The sequence below is a fragment of the Narcine bancroftii genome, chromosome 7 (genome assembly GCF_036971445.1).
Source record: "Narcine bancroftii isolate sNarBan1 chromosome 7, sNarBan1.hap1, whole genome shotgun sequence".
Lineage (NCBI taxonomy): Eukaryota > Metazoa > Chordata > Chondrichthyes > Torpediniformes > Narcinidae > Narcine > Narcine bancroftii.
The window spans coordinates 17,315,163-17,322,597 of record NC_091475.1 but is presented as its reverse complement, the minus strand read 5'-3'; the positions used below and the strand labels follow the sequence as shown (position 1 = coordinate 17,322,597).

Here is a 7,435-nt window from a genome sequence, read left to right as displayed (position 1 = left end):
ATCCCATGCACAGGGAGAACGTACAAACTCCTTACAGACAGCACCGGATTCAAACCCCGGTCACTGGTGTTATAACACAATGCTAACTGCAGCACTAACCTGTATTCAGTTGCTCATAGAGTATCAGGAGATTAAATTCCACACAGATTCATTTGATTCTTGCTAATTGTGCCAAATTAGTTATTTATTGAAAATGTTTAACCAAGCTTGGAGTACAATTTCCAGCAGCCATTCTCAAAGGGGCCCCAGAGTCTGATTTGGGAGACTTAGCACACTTCAGCAAAAGCCTTCTTTTCTTTTCACCTCGTGTAACAGAAATATTTTTAATGTTTTTTTTTAATGTAGATGGTAGAAGTATGGAAGTAACCAAAACTTGACAACTTTAGGGAAGGGGTCCATAAATTTAGAGCAGAGTCCTGAAGGAAAACAGTTGAGAATGCTTGAATCTGGGAGATATTGCCAGGCTTAAATTATAAGGAAAGGTTGGATAGGATGGGGTTTTTCTTCCTAGAACATAGGAGGCAAATGGGGCAATTTTATAGAAATTTATAAAATCAAGAGAGGAGGAGTCGTTATCTTTTTTTTTCCAGCTGAAGTGAATCTAAAACTCAAGGGCAAAGATTTAAGGGAAAGGGGGAAGATTTAAAAGGGGCAGCATTTCCACACAGAGAGTGGTGGGTATGTGAGGCAGGGAAGTGGTAACAACGGGGACAACTGTAATGTTTACAACAGGTACATGGATAAGAAAGGCTTATGGGAAAACGCAGGCAAATCTGCCAAGCTCGTAAAGACAACTTTTTGGGCTGATAGATCTGTTTCCTTGTGGTAAAACTCCCTGACTCTAGCAGATCGAGAAAAATCCAGCCAATTTTTAATCAGAAACTTTTCATCCGAGGTTTATCAACATTTAAAGTGAAAGAATAACAGAAGATCTCCTTTTTATTTATTCATTATTTGGCATGTCGGTACTACAAGTCATCCTGAAGTGCCCTCGAGCAGGTAAAGGTGAGACACCTTCTTGAACTTGTGCAGTCTTTCAGATCAAGGTACATCCATGGCGCTGTTGAGAAGGGCATTTCAGAATGTAGTTACCACAACAATAAAGGAATGATGAAGGAGCAGACATATATTTTCAAATCAGGACCAGTGAGAAAAGATGTTCTTGAAAGCTGATGAGACTGGAACCAGGAGTCCATGGGTCAGGACATGGGTGTGCCATTGAGGACTTGGATGAGGAGATGTTTCTTCCAGAGAGAAGGGAACCAATGAAATGTTCTACTATGGACAACAGGGGAGGCTGATTCATTAGCTATAATAGACCCCTGGTCTCCGGCACATATGGGGATTCATAGGTGCCAGATAAGTGATTTTTTTGGTTGCTTGAGTTTGCGTGCTGTGCGATTGGTGAACTAACTGCTAGGGGGTGCCAATTTTAAACTTGCATTTTCTTAAACATTTTTATATTCCGCAACTTTTTTTGCCAGATGCTTGAGGCTCCCAGTGGCTTGAGTTCTGGATAATGGGAATTTTACTGTCTATCTACGAGGAGGAGGATGTATTTATCAATATCAAAGAGGTCAAGGGCTCTGGGGAGAAGGTTGGGACAGAATTTTGAAGTGGATAAACAGGCGGGATTACGCGGAGTATGGGAGAAGCCCCAAGGGACTGATTGGCCGACTTCTGTTCTTACTCTTTTGGTTACAAAGTTTTCATGACTTGGGAAAGAATCTGCAGTTGATGGCACCCACTGTACCTGTTACCCTTTGCAGCCAATGCCTTGCGATTTGGGAGGTGCAGTGAGAGTAGCCCACGTGCGTAACTGCAGAGCATTTTTAAATTAAAGTAAAATTTTTAGATTTTATTTACAGCACAGTAGAAGCCATTTCTGGCCATTTAAACCCATGCTGCCCAATTACATCAAAATTAACTTGCAACCCCGTACGTTTTGAATGGTGGGTGGAAACCGGAGAACCAGGAAGAAACACATGCAATCACAAACAGAATGTACAAACTCCTTACCGACAGCACCAGATTCCATCTCGGGTCACTGGCTCCATAATAGCGTTGTGCTAACCGTGTAGTTGGCCCACACTGCAGTCTTGGCCCACCGGTAGTAGGTCTGTAAGTGTAATCCCAATTAAGTGGGCTGCTTTTCCAGCCTGCAAATGAGTTGTGCTGAATGTTACTTGAGCTGCACTTTTCCAGACAATAGAGAATTTTCCAACCCACTCCAGATTTGTTCCTTCGATGACAGAACAGAAAGCTGCGGAAAAACTCAATGCTGGGGAAACTCAGCAGATCAAACAGCGTAATTTATGCAGCAATAATAAAGATACGTAACAAACGTTTCATGCTTGAGCCCTTCGTCAAGGTATGAAAAAAATGTAGGCAGGCACCCAAACAGAATGGTAGGGGCAGAAGGGCAGGGAGGTGCATGGTCCCAAAGGCAGAAAGTAATAGGTAGAAAAGGGAGGGACGGCACAGCAGCAAATAGAGGGAGGAGGGTTGGCTCCGTAAACTATGTACCTAAGTATACCAATGACAGAAAGATAAGCAAAACACAAAAGTCTACAGACACCGTGGTTGAAGTCAAAACATAATGCTGGAGAAACTCAGCAGGTCACACAGTGTCCTTGATGTAGCAAAGATACATAACTAATGTTTCGGGCTTGAGCCCTTTATCAAGTTATTGAAAAATGCAGGCAGGTGTCTAATGGTTCAGACGCCTGCTGACATTTTGTTCACACCTTGATGAAGGGCTTCAGCCTGAAACATGGGTTATGTATCTTTATCTTTATCAGGTACACTGTGTGACCTGCTGAGTTTCTCCAGCATTGTCTTTTTACTATAAATGACATGAGTGAAACAATTTATTCATTGTAATGAGATCCTAATCATCTAAATTCAAATGCTTTATTTCCCCATGTTCTTTGATACTGTAGTTCACTGAGGTTTATTGATTTCCCATTTACCATTAACCATTGATTTAACATGAATTGCTCTTGCCAGAGGAAGCCAGAGATACAGATACAATTACAGTGTGCAAAAGGCTTTAATACGGATATATGGATCACAAAGCCCAGAGGCATAGAGACCAAATGCAGGCAAATGGGACAACCTTGGAGAGCCAACTTGGATGTTATGGATGAGTTGGGATGAAGGGCCTGTTCTTTGCTGAATGACTCTAGGATTCCGAGATGATTCCACCTTACTGCTGTGCTCTGCGAGTAGGAATTCCCTCAGCACTGCTGAAAGATGTTCCCTATCAACTTCAGTTCTTGTTCCCCCGTCATGGCTATCGCATTCGTCAACAAAAGTCCCTCTCCATCCATCCTCCGTCTGTTCTCCGTAACATCTTGAAAATTAACCTTCGGCTTCCCCCGCTTTTTGAAAGTTCGCTTTACGCCACTTCACTTTTAAAAAAGACTTACTTTAGTACCCGTTTTCGCTATCCGAAAGAAATTCGAAGAGGATTTTCGCTTTTATGAAAAAAGATGAAAAGCGAAAATAGCGTTCAGCGTTTATTTTTGCAGTGATCCGTTATAGAGGCAGCCCGCACCACGAGCAGCGAGAGTGGCACCGCCAAGCTCCTTCCCCGGGAGCTACACTCAGCATCAAGCTGCCGTAGCCTTGAACTGTGTCTGTGAGCATCTGTGGTTTATCTCGATTTATTTTGTGCATCTGTGAGCAAAATGTGTCCTATGGTTTCAAAAAAGGCCAAGAAACCTCGTAAGGGTGTTACGCTTAACGTAAAACTGGACTGGGAACACTAAAAAATGTTCCCATCTAGATTAATAGTAATTGCTTCTTCGCTTTACGCCATTTCAGCTTACAAAAGGTTTCATAGGAACACTCTACCTTCACGAAGCGGAGGAAACTTGTCATTGCCATTTCCTGTGTTCTCCCTTCATTTAACATCTGGAATTTGACAAAGCCCCTTTGTGTTCGGTTCATGCTATACTCTCGTCACAGATCTCCTCCTTGTGCTCCCACCAACCAACCCACTCCCTCCTAAAGGTAATGGACACAGCCCAGGACATCACAGGCAAAACCCTCCCCACCATCGTAAACATCTACAGAAACTCTGCAGTCAGAGAGCTGCAGCAATCATCAAGGATCCATACGAACCAGCACACGCTTTGCTCTCGCGACTACCAGCAGGAAAAAGTAACAGGTGCCACAAGACTCGCACCACCAGGTTCAGGAACAGCTGCTGTCCTTCCACCATCAGACTCCTCAACGACAAATTCAATCAGGAACCCCTTTAAGGACCTTTACTTTTGCACTGCTGTGTTCAGAATAGGTTTGATGGTTTCAAAGAGAATCAAGGCTGAACATGTGTTATTTACATACAGGAGAATTGACAAAAAGGGCACACACTGACAGATTAATGTACACAGCAACAGGCACAGTATACCCAGAAACAAGAGTTTAATTGTTCAGCACCCATCACCCACAGGCACAGCACACTAATAACAGTAATAAATAAATGAGTACATACACGCAAACCTGGTTTCCAGTGTAGCCCATGCTCGGGATCCAGGAAGGGCCCATTGCAGTCGGCCCTCAGGAGCTGCATGCAGCCTGAGTTTCAGAGATAGTTCGAAGGCAGTAGCAAACAAAGAGAGAGAGAGACTGCGGAATGCAGGACCTATCCACATCAGCATCACAGATGGGCAGATCGAACCTTTGAGTGGCAGCTGAGGTGACTTCTGACCAGGCTCCAGCTGAAGAGGTCACAATCCACACTGCATGGACTTTATTGTCTTGTCTCTCTCTGTATTCCACAGTCAGTTTGTTTACATTTCTTTGTTTGTTTACATGAACAGGCATCTTCCTGATTACCGTTTTTTGCACTACCAATAAGTGGTCATTCTGCTTGGCCCGCAGGAAAAAGAATGTGCAGTCACGTACGTACTCTGACAATAAATCTGGACTTCAAATGCCCAACAGCTCCCTTTGGTTCTGACATTAATTTACACCAAGGGGTCATTTACAGGACTAGTCTGTGCTTTCTCACGTGCCATTTATTCCTTTACAATGCTCACCACAAGTTAGGAATAAATGGCAGTAATCCATCAGCACACATGCCTTTAGAGTGTGGGAGGAAGTCCACAGAGTCACGGAAAGTTCTGTCTAAATGACACCAGAGGTCAGGATCGAATCCATGGCCTATGAGGTAATAGCATTGTCAAACTTCACTTGGACTCTAGATGAACATATAAATAACATTTCAGTCTGCTTTTTCAAAAAATTCAATTAGCTAGCATATGATTAGCTGACAATTTTTCAGCCACCCAAGCGCTCAAACCTCGATTATCAACTCCAATAATTCACCAGTGACACAATTAACCCAATCGACTAAATGTCAAATTTAAATATAACCAAGGCCCAAACTCTGGTGATATGACCACCAGCCGACTGCAGGGGGCGATCTCTGTACCTGCAGGAAGACCACCTAATGGCTGACTCCACCTGGCCGGCTGTCAATCAGCCGACCCGAATATAAACCTGAGCCGGCCCCTCCTGAGCCAGTCACACGGGGAGCCACTGAAGCACGAACTGGTGTTCGGATTTTACTGCAATAAAGCCTGTTGAACAGTCTTTCGAGTTTTATGCTTGCTCGCTGCTACCTCAGCGCACCACACAAACAAAAGTTTCTGCTGCAGACGAGCAGAGACATGACTGCCACGATTCGAGACCTGGCTTCCACCTCTGAAAGCAATACGACCTCTTAGCATCTCAAGGATCTCCATGAACTCCTGCCAAAGTTGCCACTGATTGCAGAAGCAAATTTACATTGCTCTCCGAGTATGAATTGAGATTTTGCTAATCTTAGGGTTAGTTTGAACAGTTAAGACCTGTGAAAGGTCTCAAACATTTCCTTGATACGTGGTAAAAATTTCATGGCAAGAGGCAGTGAAATGATTAATCAATGCAGCACGGAACTGTCAACTCATGTTGTGAACTTAAGACCTCGTGGCTCATGGCAATTCAACTGATTATAGAAAGCTCACCACCAAGCATTCAACTCTGAACACAATTCACTGTTATATCCCAAAAATAAATTAACTTAAGTGTTGTTTCAAGATCAAAGATGCTGACACTCTGATGGATGGGGAGGAAATGTTCATGCAAATACATCTCAATCATTCCATCTTAGCAGAAATAAAGAGGAGCAATATTTACCTTCCGTGCCACAGCATGACATGGATTAGATGAAAAATTGGACAGATCACTAGCAGATAGAATTTAATCCCGAAAAGTGCGAGGTGATGTATTTTGGGATGTCAAACAGGGGTAGGACCTGGACAGTGATTGGTGGGGCTCTGAGAAGTGGTGATGAACAGACTGTGGACTTTTGGAAGTGCACGATCAGAGGGGTTCATGTCCAAAGTTATCTGAAAGGGGCAGCAAAGGTAAACAGGATGCTGAAAAAGGCAAATGGAATATTTGTTTTAAGAGGTCAGGTTACAGAACAGAAGAGTTCAGCCTCCCTAATACTCGTTTGACTGTATTTGGAGTATTGTGTGCAGTTCTGGTCACCACGCTATAGGAAGGTTTGTGACTGTACGGGAGATCAAATTCGCCAGGATATGTTCTACATTAGAAGAGTTTGGTTATGGGGAGAGATTGGATAGGATGGGTTCATTTTCTTTGGAGTGACTTGGTTGTGGTATATAGCAGGGGTGGCCAAACCGCGGTTCGCGAGCCACATGCGGCTCTTTGACCTTTCGTATGCGGCTCGCTCCTGGTCTTCCCCCCTTTGCCCGACTGACTCGCGATGCCGGTCTCTCCCCCTCGCCCACCCGACTCGCGATGCCGGTCTTCCTCCCTTGCCCACCCGACTCGTGCTGCCAGTCTCTCCCCCTCACCCGCCCAACTCGTGCTGCTGGTCTTGCCCCCTCGCCCGCCCGACTCGCGCTGCCGGTCTATCCCCCTCACCCGCCCGACTCATGCTGCTGATCTCTCCCCCACACCTGCCCGACTCGCAGTGCTGGTCTCTCCCCCTCGCCCACCTGACTTGTGCTGCTGGTCTTCCCCCCTTGCCCACCCAACTCGTGCTGCCAGTCTCTCCCCTCGCCCACCTGACTTGCGTTTTTAATAGCGTGATATTTGTAGCACCTGGAGTACTGTGTCCAGTTCTGGTCTCCACATTTGAGGAAGGATACACTGGCTTTGGAGACGGTCCAGAGGAGGTTTACTAGGTTGATCCCTGGGATGAAGGGGTTGACTTATGATAAAAGATCAAATCATCTAGGATTGTATTTGCTCGAGTTCAGAAGAATGAGAGGAGACCTTATAGAAACATATAGGATTATGAAGGGTATGGATAGGATAGATGTAGGAAGGCTTTTTGAGCTGGCCGGGGAAACTAAAATGAGAGGACACAGTCTCAAGATTCGGGGGAGTAGATTTAGGACTGAGATGAGGA

General features: G+C 44.7%; 1 long non-coding RNA gene across 1 annotated transcript; it reads right to left on the bottom strand.

Annotated features, from left to right (window-relative positions):
- Positions 1–214: 214 nt before the first annotated feature.
- On the bottom strand, positions 215–6,319 carry LOC138739796 (uncharacterized). Its single transcript, XR_011342426.1, has 3 exons — positions 6,190–6,319; positions 2,020–2,159; positions 215–1,060 (listed from the first exon to the last, which is right to left on the bottom strand). It is a non-coding gene; the product is annotated as an uncharacterized lncRNA (long non-coding RNA).
- Positions 6,320–7,435: the final 1,116 nt, after the last annotated feature.